Source organism: Physeter macrocephalus, chromosome 5 (assembly GCF_002837175.3).
Source record: "Physeter macrocephalus isolate SW-GA chromosome 5, ASM283717v5, whole genome shotgun sequence".
Taxonomy (NCBI): Eukaryota; Metazoa; Chordata; class Mammalia; order Artiodactyla; family Physeteridae; genus Physeter; species Physeter macrocephalus.
The window spans coordinates 41190951-41205948 of NC_041218.1; positions in this window are offsets into that span (position 1 = coordinate 41190951).

The window sequence follows — 14998 nt, forward strand, 5'->3', positions numbered from 1 at the left end:
TCTTGACACCTTGTATTTAAGGTTACATTTATAAACCAAAAATTTCAATGAGGTTAATTTTTTTAATACTTTTTTTAAATTATGGTTTTTATCTATTTAATATGTGTAACTTTTTAAAATGTGTGCATATGTCGTTTTAAAATTCCAGAATGAGAGAGTAATACTTAATGTTATACCTTCCCACTTACATGTATTTTAGTAAAAGAAATTATAGATAGGTGGTGATGACCTTGGAGAGACAAGTAGGAAAGAGAAATAATGGTGATAGAAATAAAATGAAACGTAAAAGCAGAGACATAGTCGTAGCATCACAAATGTGAAAAATAGATGATTCCTTAGAATTGGCAGTTAATATAATTAAATATGTTACTCTTTATGGTATTAAGCAAATTCCTGTCAGCCTGATTCTTAGTTTTCTCATCTGTTAATATAACAAATACTGTTACCTTTTTTGAAGGATGGTTTTTTGAATTCTGTAAGGTAGTAAATGTGTTTTTGGTGCCAGAAAATAGGAGGTGCTCAATAAACATTAGTTGACTACGCAGCAAATAGTATACTAATTGTTTTGTAAATGGATGATTATTTGGGGCCATATTTCACTTAGTTTTTTTAGGCTAATAAAATTAATTAGTATTATATGAACGTGTGTCAGCTAATTATAAAAAGTTGATTAGAGGTGTCCTTATTGTGTGACTGTGGGGCAAAAATCCTTAAAATTTTTGCATAAATTATGTGTATATAATAGGTAAAGTTGCATTTTGCTGGTATTTAAAATAAATAATATAGATGTAAATAGCCTTTTTAAGTCATTATAAAATATGTTGTACATTGTAGTTATTTTGTATTTAAAGTTATAGTTTACTCAGGAATAATTTAAACTAATTGTGTTTCTTTAAACTACTAAATTCTAAGTATTTAAGATACTTTCTTGGCTTTTCTATATTCAATTCAGAAGGTTCCCTCTAACTCAGTTAACCAATAAATTTTATTTGGGGGTTCTGACCAACTTTGTTTCTTACTTACATTCTTATAGGAGTCTCTTAACTAATAGTACCTATATTTTCAATCTCCTGCTTCCATATTTTCCTGGACTCTGCTATCAGCTTTTTACCTAAACTATAGATCTAGCTGTGTCACCTGCACACCACCTAACTTTCCTAGCTCAGAAATCTGTAATCACTCTTTAATACCTACAGAGTAAAGCAAAACTTGTTACTATCATGTATATGATCCTCTGTGATTCTGTTCATCCTGTGTTCTAGCCACACTGGACTTCTTAGCATTTCTCAAACATGCTAGACAGGTACTTGTTTTTGTGTCTTATTTTATTCTCTAAATTCAACCAGTCTGTTAAAATTGTATTTCGATTTTGTTGGAATGTCATCCCTTCTTACCAGTCAAAATTGTTTTTTCTCTGTTCCTACAGGGCTTTGTCTTATAACACTGACTATGTTTTGTAACACCGTAACAGTGTTTACACGGTTTGTATATCATGATGTTATCCATGGCTTTCTCTTCGACTGGACTGTATGCTTTTTGAAAGCAGAATAATATTAACTCAATAAATGTTTGGATGAATATTTTGAATTTGCCTACTTAGAATTTCTTGGTTCTGGTAACCTAAAATCAAGAACCTTCTTAAATATATCCTTGATACCTTGAGAATGATTAGGGAAGGATATAGATCTTCATATAATCTTTAAAACATTCCATGTTTCCACTGGACAGTACCATTTACCAGTTATGTTCTATGCCACCTATTAACTGATTTTTGTTGTAGAAGGCTATCCCCACCACAGACTATTTCCTACTTTATCTGATAGTTAAAAAGGAAATAAGTGTAAGGAAGCTGTTTATGCCTACATGTCAGGGAGATTGGTAAGTCAAATTTAGAAAGACTTCATCATATAAATAATTTATGACGTTGATCTAAACATCAAGCAGGTTTTGGCAAGGGGCAGTGGTGGTTTTTTGTTTTTTGGCTATGCATTTCAAAAATGTTGACGTTTTAAGGATGGTTATACATAAGGCATGCATACCACTTTGTTCTTGGTTTGTAAATTAACTTTTATAAACTTTCTTTTTTACACACGAACAAAACCAATTTTCTTAAGGCTACCTTTGTATTCTCTCCTGTACCTCTTGAGCCTTGAACTTTGACCTCTGCAGCAATAAAGCACTTCTGTGACACACACAAGGTCATTTTTTTTAAGAAAAAGAATGCACAGAGTTGTTACATTTTTAAGTGCTGCATTCAAAAGATAGTTACTCAGAATTCTCTAGTTTGAATAAATTCTTGCAAAGTATCCCTACTGTAATTTGTGATATGATGCTGTGCCCTAAAGTGTATTTTCTTTACTAATAGACAATTTATTATGGCATGTCAGCACAATTTGTTTAGATAATACACCACTACATTCTGTTAAATCATTAGGTGTGACTGAATTTTTTTTGCAGTTATTAAAAAAATCTCAACTTTATAAATATGCAGAATAAAACTTTCTAAAATAAAAAGCAGGGAATTTTTCTGCATATTTTCGATCTTGAAAAAAAATCAGCCATGTATTAAGAGTTGGAATATTAATGTGCAGATAAATTTTTCTGTTTCTAGCTAAATTGAACAGTTCTGCCAACTAATTTGGTGTTCAAGTACATACTTTTTTAGATTATGCTATTTTGTATTTTTGTGGGTGGACTGGGTAGAAACTGGGTAGAAGTGGGTGGGTAGAAACATGCACAATTGTCAGAGGGAAAAAGCTACAGAGAATGTTGGGGGTTGGGGGTGGGAGACAAGATGTATCTGTATAAGAGATAAGTTCCTTCAAGGAAGGGTCTGTTTCATTTATCATTTTAACCTATTCTCCACCCTCTGGCTTTTTGGTTACTTGACCACTTCATCTCCAGTGAACTTTTCCTCCATTTCTCTTAAGCCACCTCATTTCTATGGTCAATGGTAGACCTTTGTCATCACCAGTACTTGCATCCCATTGAAAATGTCCACTTCAAGCTCCTCATTCTGACTACCACCTATTGTTTAGCACAGTTATTGGAACAACTCACACTGCAACCAACCACTCTTCCACAGTCTATCATCCCTGTAGTAGGTTCTGTTTTTCAAATAATGGCCACAAAATATATCTCATCCTGTATTCTCTTCTGCAGTATATGACCTTGCCACTCCCTTATCAAGAGGTGGAGTTTATTTCTCTACCTTGTTTTTTTTAATTTATTATATTTATTTTTGGCTGCGTTGAATCTCTTGCTGCACGTGGGCTTTCTCTAGTTGCGGCAAGCGGGGCTACTTTTTGTTGTGGTGCACGGGCTTCTCATTGCGGTGGCTTCTCGTTGCAGAGCACAGGCTCTAGGCACACAAGCTTCAGTAGTTGCGGCATGCGGGCTCAGTAGTTGTGGCTCTTGGGCTCTAGAGCACAGGCTCAGTAGTTGTGGTGCACAGGCTTAGTTGCTCCGTGGCATGTGGGATCTTCCCGGACCAGGGCTGGAACCCATGTCCCCTGCATTGGCAGGCGGATTCTTAACCACTGTGCCACCAGGGAAGCTCTCTCTACCTTTTTTTAATCTGGAAGAGCATGTGACTGCTTTGATCAATAGAATACAGTGAAAGTGACACTGCCAGTTCCAGACTCAGCCCTTAATGGTCCTGGCAGCTTTCACATCCTCTTTGGAGCTTTTGCTTCCTCTTGGAATGCCAGGTGCCATGTAAGATGTGTGATAACTCTGAGATCATGCTGGAAAAGCAAAGTCACAGGGAGAAACTCTGGAGAATAAGATATCAGACGTGTGAAGAAGCCACCTTGGAAATTGATTCTCCAGCCCCAGCGACTCGAGACTCAAAATGCAGCAAATGCAGCCACCTAGCTAAGCTTTTCCTGAATTCCTTAACCACAAAATTGTAAGCAAAATGTTTCTTTTGGGGTGGATTGTTAGGCAGTGTTTTAGGCTGTGTTTTCCAGAGAAACATGCTGTTCTTCAGGCTGAGATATTCCAAGGTCTGCAGTTGGCAAGCTAGGGACCCAGGAGAGCCATTGGTGTAGTTCTAGTCCAAGTCTGAAGGCCTAAGAACCAGGAGAGCTGATTGTGTAGTTCTACTTCTATCTCCAGTTCAATTCTCCCTCACACTGCTCCCTTCCCCTCCTACTACCCCTTCCTCCTCCCCCAAGCTGAGGATCTCATCACATGATTCACTGAAAAAATATATATATAAACACCTCTATAAACCAAAATAATAGAATATTATACAGTAGTTAACATGAATGAACTAGATTTACATGCATCAACATGAATAAATACCCAAACTATGTGAAAAAAGGTAAGTTGCAAAAAGTTTGGTAACAGTCTACTACTTAATTAAAATTTTAAAATATACAAAACAGTAATACACGTTGCTTATATTTACATTCCTATGTAAAGGATAAAAACACACCAACTTCAGGATAATGATTACCTCCGAGGAGGCAAGAAGGGGTGACGGTGGAGAGATTTTAATGTGTCACTTCTATAAAAAAAAAAAGTGAGGGCTTCTCTGGTGGCGCAGCGGTTGCGCGTCCGCCTGCCGATGCAGGGGAACCGGGTTCGCGCCCCGGTCTGGGAGGATCCCGCATGCCGCGGAGCGGCTGGGCCCGTGAGCCATGGCCGCTGGGCCTGCGCGTCCGGAGCCTGTCCTCCGCAACGGGAGAGGCCGCAGCAGAGGGAGGCCCACATACCGCAAAAAAAAAAAAAAAAAAAAAAAAAAAAGTGAGCTAAATAAAGATGACAAAATATTATCTATTTAAAAGTAGGTACAGGTTTGCTTTACTATTTTTAAAATGTTTCAGAATTTAAAATTACATATTTTAGTTGAAATGACAAAAGAGCGTGTTAGGCTTATTGAAGTAACTCTAAAGGTCAACTCTGACTAGACGTCATTCTTACAGTTATGATTGCTCTTTGTTTTAAGAACATTTGAGGGGGAGTGGGGATTTACAGTGAAAGACTTGATGATTTGGATTCAATAAACTTGGGTTTGAAGTTAGGCACTATGGTAGGCAGAAGAATGCTCCTCTAACTCACTAAAACTCTGAAAAGGGGCAATTTCCCTTTTAATAAGTGGTTGAAGTGGCGTGGTGTGGGGTGGGGGGAGGCGGAGCAGCTAACTGCCTTCTTTAGTTCTCTGCAGCAGTAAAATGTGAGACAAATGAGGATGACATTTTGCATATCATTTTCCCACTTGCTAGCAAATTCTAGTTTCATGTCTCTCCTCTGAGCTTGTAATGACGCACTGGCCCACTTCTCTATTCCCAGAGAAAATAAGGACCAGGCAGTACTGGAGAGGATAACATAAAACGTTTACAGGCGTGAGAGTAGGTTTAACTCTAATATGAACTAATCAACTAAATTGTTTTAATATAAATTTAGAGCTATTTCCATCCCCAATTTTGAAATAACCTAGGTTTAATTGATATATATTTAATACTTTAATAAAAGAAGCTTTAACATAATAATCTCACTTTACTCACAATCTCAGAGAAACCCTAAGGACAGCCCATCATTAATCATCATTAATCTGTCACCAACACCTCAGTGGCTTTGTTCCAAGGTTCAGGTTTTTAATAGTCTTCTCTATGGCATGTATATAAATAGTATGCATTGTGTAATTAAATATGGTGACCTATTGTTCTGCATCATTAGTGAATTTAATCACCTATTCCCTCTCTGTAAATTCTACACCTTCTGGATAATGGAAAAGAAACATTTTCTTATATTTTATACTAGAGAGAATTTATTCCCTCAAATGGACATTCCTTTTCAGACTCTCCTTCTATGTCTCCCACACTCTAATATGAACTAATCAACTAAATTGCTTTAATATAAATTTAAAGCTATTTCCATCCCCAATTTTGAAATAACCTAGGTTATTAATTAATATGACATTATACATATTTAATACTTTAATAAAAGAAGCTTTAAAATAATAATCTCAGTTTACTCACAATCTCAGAGAAACCCTAAGGACAACCCATCATTAATATGGCACCTTTTCAGACTCATTTTCATCTGTCATTCCTTTTCAGACTCCCTCTCTATGTCCCCCACACTTATGCCAGGGGCTCCAGATTGCCGTGGATCCCAAAGTCTTGGGCCATGGTATTTACTATCTCATGTATATGTGCTGTTAGTTTTATTAGTGTTAACTTTTCCATTCACGACTATCTGTGTTTTGTCTTCTCTTCAGGCATTGTAACATAGTGTATTTTTGTCAGGTGTAAGGTCATTGAATGACCCTATGTTTTAGAAGGGCTTGATTACATACATTCAGGTAATGGAAATGTGATGAATATTCACTATCGGAACTGGAACCTACAGATTCTAAAATATATGAGATTTATTTTTTTATTTTATTTATTTATTTTTGGGCCACGCCATGTGGCATGTGGGATCTTAGTTCCCCAACCAGGGATCGAACCCATGCCTCCTGCAGTGGAAGTGTGGAGTCCTAACCACTGGACTGCCAGGGAATTCCCAGAAATGTATTTTAAATGTTCTTATAGATGTCTTTTAAATTAAGAAATTTTAACTTAAATTGTCTAACAAATTAGCAAAATATCTTATGTTGGGTGAACTATTAATATATTCTTCTCTTACTTGAGTTATTTTTAGTAAAGTATATTACCTAAGGGGATAAAAATATTAAAACTACTTTTTAATTCTCTGATAATCACACAGGGATGCTATATTAATAATACATATTTAGATTTTTCTGTATATTTGAAATGTATGCTTTATTTGATATTTAAGAGAAAATATATGATAAATATATTGATTATTATATATTATATATTGATTATAAAGTGGATTTTCACAATGTGCTGGATTAAGAGTGATATGGATTTTGCCCCCAAAACAACATTCTGCCCTTAAAACTGACTTAAATGTGATTATTTTCATCTTAGGCATTAAAATGTATGCCACTTTTTCCTTTGAAAGAAGATTTAAAGAATCTGTTGTTCCTAAATAATCAATAAATTTGACTGTTTTTAATGGTCACTGATTAGTGTCTTGGTACTATAACTCAGGTAGTCATGCTTTAACAATGCCAGTATTATATGTACCAACAATCCAATAAAATCTATAGTGAAAAGTTCTAAATGATGAATGAATGTATATGTGGATTAAAGGTAAAAATAAAGCCTGGGGCTTCCCTGGTGGCGCAGTGGTTGAGAGTCCGCCTGCCGATGCGGGGGACACAGGTTCGTGCCCCAGTCCGGGAAGATCCCACATGCCGCAGAGCGGCTAGGTCCTTGAGCCATAGCCACTGAGCCTGCGCGTCCGGAGCCTGTGCTCCGCAACGGGAGAAGCCACAACAGTGAGAGGCCCGTGTACCGCAAAAAATAATAATAATAATAATAATTAAATAAATACATAAAGCCTGGAGAAGTTATGGAGTAAAAATGAAATGGAATTTCATCATGGATTAAGTATTAAGTTCAAAGCAATTTATTCTTTTTGAATCTTTCTATTCCACTTTATCTTGATAAATATAGCTAAAGAGTAAAAGGAAAGTTCTGAAATGGAGGATATATACTAGGAACAGACAAGGATGGTCAAGAATGAGGAGGTTAGGTATGGAAATAAAGAGAAAAAGAAGTTGATTTCTGTGAATCACAAATGAAAAAGTGACAGTAAACTTCAAATAAACAAGTCCAGTGTTATGGGCTAAATTGTGTCCCCCTACCCCTGAATTCAGATGTTGAAGCATTAAAAAACAGTACCTTAGACTGGGACTGTATTTGGAGATAGGGCCTTTAAAGAGGTGATTTAGTTAAATAAAATGAGGCCATTAGAGTGGGCCCTAATCCAATCTGACTGGAGTCTTTATAAGAAGAGGAAATTTCAACACTCAGAAACACCAGGAATTTGAGAGCACAGAAAGACCACGTGAGTTACACAGTGAAAAGGCAGTCTGCTGCAAACAAAGAGGAGAAGCCTCAGGAGAAACCAAACCTGCTGATACCTTGGTCATGCCTCCAAAACTGTGAGAAAATAAATTTCTGTTGTTTAAGCCGCTCAGTCTCTGGTATTTTATCATGGCAGTCCTAGAAAACTAATACATATAGGAAGTTGGTTATCCAAATAATAGTCATTTTAAAAATTCATAACAAAGGAAATAGTAAAAGAAATAGTACAAGAAAATCTTCTAGAATTGAACATGTATTTCCAGATAGACCCATCATGTGCTGAAAACAGTGGATGAAAATAGATACACCAAGGCAGATTATTTGTAACGGTCAGAACTTTAGACACAAAAAGAGGACTTCAGCAAGAAAGCACATGCAACACAAAAGTTCAAGAATAGAACAGCTTCAAACCCCTGATGGCTACCCTGGAAGCAAGAAGACAAGAGATCAATGCTTTGAAAATTATGAGGGAAAAAAGAGTTCTAAGATCAAATTCTATATCCAAATTCTCAAAATATTGCCTCCTCTGTACCCTTTCCAAGGACGCTATTGGAAAATATGTCCTAGGGAAATAAGGCCATAAAAGAAAATCAAGAGAATGGTTAATCTAGAATGATTTAATTTATCATTAAACTGATCAAGAGATTAAAAGTAGGAAAAAGGAAATTCAAATCAAGAAAAAAGCAAAGGAAATCCCAAGTTGGTGGTGAAGGGCAGTCTCAGCATGACAGCTGGACCACAGATCTAGAGAGCCAGCGGTCCAAATTGTAGTAGATCAGATGGCTCAGGGATAGAGTTCTTCAAGAAGATGAACATTGATAGAATAACTAATGTGTTGAACATCTTCAGAGGAAACTTACATATCTAGGGTAGAATTTAGAGTTGAGTTAATATTAAGTACAGAGAAAACTATCCAGACAGACAAATATTGATGCAAAATGTATAGGAAAGTTCAAGCCGTCATATCTTAGTACCTAACTGCATTTACATGGTCAAAATATTATAAATACAATGTAAACACTGACAGAATGGGAAGATGAGGTATGGCATGGGAGGGATGTGTGTATGTGTGCATATGTTTATGCTAAGGCCAGGAACAAGGGGTTGGAAGATGAGGTAATTAAAGAGAGCAAAATCCTCATCGACCATAGTAGGATATCAAAAGATAATGCCTAAATGCAAAAACTTTAAAATGCAAATTAAGTGTGTTATTTTGAGGTAATACACAAAGAATCTGCATGTATCATTGGAAGGGGTTGACTCCAGGGAGCAGGTAATGAAGGACAGCAGTTTTTGTAACAAGACGCATAGAATGCTGACATTTTAAGCACATGTGTAAGAGATATGGGCTAGCTCCTATTCATCCTTCAGGACTGACCTGTTCATTATTTTATTTAGAAAGCCTTCATTTGCCCTTCCAGATGCCCTTCTTATTTACTCTATCCCTTCTTATTTACTCTATCCCTTCTTATTTACTCTATTTGCTGCCTTTACTTACCCTGTCATAATACCTATCATCTAGTATCATTATTGCTCTTTACTTGTTTTCATACCCCCAATGTAAGTTTTCATACCCTTAACATGTGTTTATTTTACAAGCTGTTTGCCTTCATTGCCTAGCACAATTCCTAGTACATAATAGGAGCTCCATAAATATTTGTCAAGTGAATAACAGCACCTACTAAACCATATTTCAGGAACAATTTGCTGGGTCTAATTCTGGCTCCACATTGAGACAGCCACCAAATAAATTAACCAATTTGCAGCTCCATGAGTATATTATTACCCCATTATTCAGGTAGGCTCTGTTAAATTATTGACGTGAATTGTAATGTAAATAATGCTACTTTAAATCTTTTATGGCATGCCATAAACAGTACCTAGTACAGGTGAAGTAGCATTCCTTCTAGACTAGTGTTTTATAACTTGGAGGTCTTTGGGAAGCCTCTAGGAAGGTCACTGGATGCCCTAAAATTTAATGCAAAATTTTGTGTGCAGGAATTTTTCTGGAAAGAGAACCCATAATTTCTGTTAAATTAGGAAAGGGACAAATGATTCCAAAAAATTTAAACAGCACTGGTCAGGGCAGTATTGCCTTACATTTCACACTGTGCCATTTTTTAGAGAGGCATAGAGCTCTTTACCTATTTTATTCTCTAAAAACCTTGAAACATAGAGATGGGAAAGCTACTATCCTAGATTTGAGTACACAAAAACCACCAATTCAGTTTTGTGATTTTTATTCATCGGGAGTAAAACTAGGACTGAAAGAAAAATTGACCCATATCCAAAAGCAGGCTGGGTAAATTCTACACAAGAATTCTTATGAGTTTTAGACCAGTGTTGTTTCACATTTTATGGAAAATAAATTTTAATTGTTCAAATTACTATATAGAATGTCAGAAAATTTATTTCAGATATTAAATAAGTGTTATTTTTAATTATTAGAAAATACTGTGTAAGTTCAATTCATTTGTTTCTTAGTTGCTGAAATATAATTCAAAACGAGAAGCAATGGAGCAGGAGCCAAATTCAGAGCAAGCCTAATCTTTTTTTTTTTTTTTCAGTGCATGGTTTAGGATTTCCATTAATAAAAAGGCATGGTGTTTAAATATGCACAGTGGACTAGAACATCATAAATGTGAAATGAGGTTAATTTTATTGAGCTTTCAACCTTGCTTAGTCTAGGTAAAAATGAATTCACTGTTATGAGACTAGAACATGTCTAAACCACAGATGAAAAAGCAGTTCAATGATGTGGTATTAAACTATGAGAAGAAATTTTTGAGAGAGTGAGGAAGGAAGGGCAAAAAGACACCATTCCGATTATTCAAATAATCCCCAGAAAGTCATTAAATAAGAAAGCATGCATCTATTTCTCCTTGGAACATCAAGTAATATGTTAAAGAGATATTTATTATCTTGTTAAAATTTGGTGATTTGGAGGTTTGAAACATCCTTCAGCATATCAACTTTCAGTTCACCTGTTTAGTTTCATTAATTTGGGAAATGATAAAATGCAAAGGGAAATAATGTAGTGGGATATAGGAGAGGCACAGAGGTAGGACTCAGAAGACCTGAAAAATCCAGTTTCCTGAGTAATAAAATTCTAGTCTTCTTTGTCAGTAGGCAGAAGCACATTAGTGGAAAAAACCACGGAAATGCATTTCTGAAAACAAAGCCTTTTAATGAGGGAAAAAAAGACAAAAAGCCAGTCCAAGGCACAATGAGGTAAACCACTCCTTTGTTAGCAACAGCAAAATGCTGAAGGCAAAGAGATGCCGCTGCTAATACTAGCGAATGGAGGACCCTGGTTTTAACACATAGTGTTTGTCATGGGAGAAATTGCTTCCAACTTAGACAAAATGGTCCCACACATCTCATCTGTCTTTCGTCTTCATTCTGTTAATCTGGAAAGAACTGAACCAGAACTTCCTGGGGGGGTTGGTTGGTCCTATGTATCACTGAGGAACAGGTTTAAATGTTACCTCTTCCAAGAGGTAACAGCACACACAGACACACACACACACACGGATGCACACACACAGATATTCGTACCAGTCAGTTGTTCACTCTGTCTTTGCAGACTCTATTCATATCATTAATATAACTAAATCATTCTTTGTCACAGTTACCTCCTTATGTATCAGTCTCTGTTTAGACTGCAAGTTCCTAAGAGGTGGGGACCAAAACTTATCCTTGTCGGTGTAGGGGAGAAGAAATCCCTATACCCTCTACCATCCGACATACACATGGGAGAATTCACTGTGATGGGTAACTCAAAGCTATGGGCGGAACTTGGGGCTTATATGGTTTCTTAACAAGGAAAAGTGACAAGACAAAGGAAAAGGGGTTTAGGTCTTTAGAGGCAGCAAACTGTGGGTAGGTGAATATATGGGGCTGGGCGAGGGGACGAATGGCAGATGAAGGCTCTTTAAGTAAGTTTTGTTGTGTAGATTCCTCTGGTTCTGATAAGAGTCTGGGGTTGTCTCTGGTGGTTAAGAATCCTCCTGTCCTTCCTAGCAGAAAGAAAGAGGACAGACAGTTTTTTATGTATCTGTATCCTCTCAGTTGCCTGCAGCTCAAAGCAGTCCTTAGTCAAAATGGTATATTTTGGGGTATCATACTTTGAATGCCTTAAGCACCTAGTAAGCCCTCAATTAAGTTGTGGAAAAACCTGATAATATGCTATTTCTAGTGGTGGTATTTGAATGATAGATGATTTTTTTTTCTTTTTTACAACAGGATCTTATTAGTCATCCATTTTATACACATCAGTGTATACATGTCAATCCCAATCTCCCAATTCATCCCACCACCACCCCACCCCCGCTTTCGCCGCTTAGTGTCCATACGTTTGTTCTCTACATCTGTGTCTCTATTTCTACCCTGAAAACCGGTTCCTCTGTACCATTTGTCTATGTTCCACATATATGCGTTAATATACGATATTTGTTTTTCTCTTTCTGACTTACTTCACTCTGTATGACAGTCTCTAGATCCATTCATGTCTCTACAAATGACCCAATTTTGTTCCTTTTTATGGCTGAGTAGTATTCTATTGTATATATGTACCACATCTTCTTTATCCATTCATCTGTCGATGGGCATTTAGGTTGCTTCCATGACCTGGCTATTGTAAATAGTGCTGCAATGAACATTGGGGTGCATGTGTCTTTTTGAATTATGGTTTTCCCTGGGTATATGCCCAGTAGTGGGATTCCTGGGTCATATGGTAATGCTAGTTTTAGTTTTTTAAGGAACCTCCATACTGTTTTCCATAGTGGCTGTATCAATTTACATTCCCAGCAACAGTGCTAGAGGGTTCCCTTTTCTCCGTACCCTCTCTAGCATTTGTTGTTTGTAGATTTTCTGATGATGCCCATTCTAACTGGTGTGAGGTGATACCTCACTGTAGTTTTGATTTGCATTTCTCTAATAATTAGGGATGTTGAGCAGCTTTTCATGTGCTTCTTGGCCATCTGTATGTCTTCTTTGGAGAAATGTCTATTTAGGTCTTCTGCCCTTTTTTGGATTGTGTTGTTTGTTTTTTTAATATCGAGCTGCATGAGCTGTTTATATATTTTGGAGATGAATCCTTTGTCTGATGATTCATTTGCAAATATTTTCTCCCATTTGAGGATTGTCTTTTCGTCTTGTTTGTAGTTTCCTTTGCTGTACAAAAGCTTTGAAGTTTCATTACATCCCATTTGTTTATTTTTATTTCCATTACTCTAGGAGGTGGATCAAAAAAGATCTTGCTGTGATTTATGTCAAAGAGTGTTCTTCCTATGTTTTCCTCTAAGAGTTTTACAGTGCCCGGTCTTACATTTAGGTCTCTAACCCATTTAGAGTTTATTTTTCTGTATGGTGTTAGGGAGTGTTCTAATTTCATACTTTTACATGTCAAAAGAGATGAAAACTTTAGCAAATATTTAAATGGGGGCAAAGAAATTTAAGATAGTTAAAAATATACATATCACTGTTTTCAATTTGAGGCATCCCTCAGAAAGTCACAAAATATTTACTCCAAGACTTCTGTTTTCAATTGCAATATATATAATATTTACAAAATAAATAAAATTTAAAAAATCTAAAACCCAATAATACAATAGGTGACTTATTGGCTATTCGTAAATCTTCCTTATGTTGGACTTATCTAAATTCTAAATTGAAATATTTTTTTTTGGCCTTACCGCTTGGCTTGCAGAATCCTAGTTCCCTGACCAGGGATTGAACCTGGGCCAGCCATGGCAGTGAAAGCACCGTATCCTAATCACTGGACTGCCAGGAAACTCCCTAAAGTGAAATTTTTAAGGCAAGCCTTTGATATTTTTCTAGACAATTATCTTCATCTTGAGTGATTTATCTCTTGATTTGGATTTTATTTTTTGAAGTTTATACTCCACCTAATTTTATTCTATATCTTCACAGATTCATTACTCCTAGAAGTGTTTTTAAAATATTTCAGTTAGTCACAATTTTCATGATTGAACTGGGAGCAAAATAAATATACTCTGAGACTTAGAAACTGTCCTTCAATCTTATTGCCATAAGATGTTTGCTGCTTACTCCTTTGAGGTGACACATATTTACTGTTTATGATTGTTCTGGGAACCATACTCATGTATTTAGACATGAAAAGTCATTTTCACTACACTTTAACACAATATGGATTTTCTTAATGCCACATCATAGCATGAATAATGCTATGCTTCATTTACTGATCTTCCTAAATCTTACATCAATTCATTTTCTAGAGTTAATTCAATTTTGTCTTTCTTAGCAATATGCCTGTTTTTTAACATAGCATCAAATTCCTCATAAACTATGGCAATTTATATTTTTTTAAGTAAGACAAAATGAAACAAAATATACTTTGAAACTGTTTTTTCTGAGACATGTTTCTAGCAATTTTTTTTTTATTATCTCTTCCTCCTAAACTTGTTTTACTGCATTTACAATGTGGGATTTAAAGAGAACCTATGGAAAGTTTGTTTCACACTCATTTCTAAACCCTCTTTTTAATTTTGTTTTGTTTTAACCCATTCTATGTCAATGTCCTTTATTTAGAAGATTGTTGATAATTTTGACCATGGATTATCTCATTTTCTTCCTTAAATGTTTAGTAGACTTTACCAGCAAAATAACCTGGGCCTGGAGTTTTCTTTGTGGAAAAGTTTTTGGAAACAAATTCAATTTTTTAAATAGAAACAAGACTATTCAGATTTTCTTTGTGATCTTGTACTAGTCTTGGTAAATTGTGTTTTTCAAAGACTTCGTTAATTTCATCTAAGTTGTCAAATTTATTGGCATATAGGTGTTCATTACAATTATTATCTTTTTAAAGTCTGTAGGGTCTGTAATCATATCTATCCCCTTTTTTGTTCCTGTTATTAAGTGACCCCTGAGTTAAATACCATCTTTAATCTCCTTTTCATGTGGGAAAATAAGGCCCCAGTGATAAAGTGTATATCTTGCTGGCTCAAGATGGCATGATTTACGGTTAACTTCTGATTTGCAATGTACTATGTTTTCCCATGTGT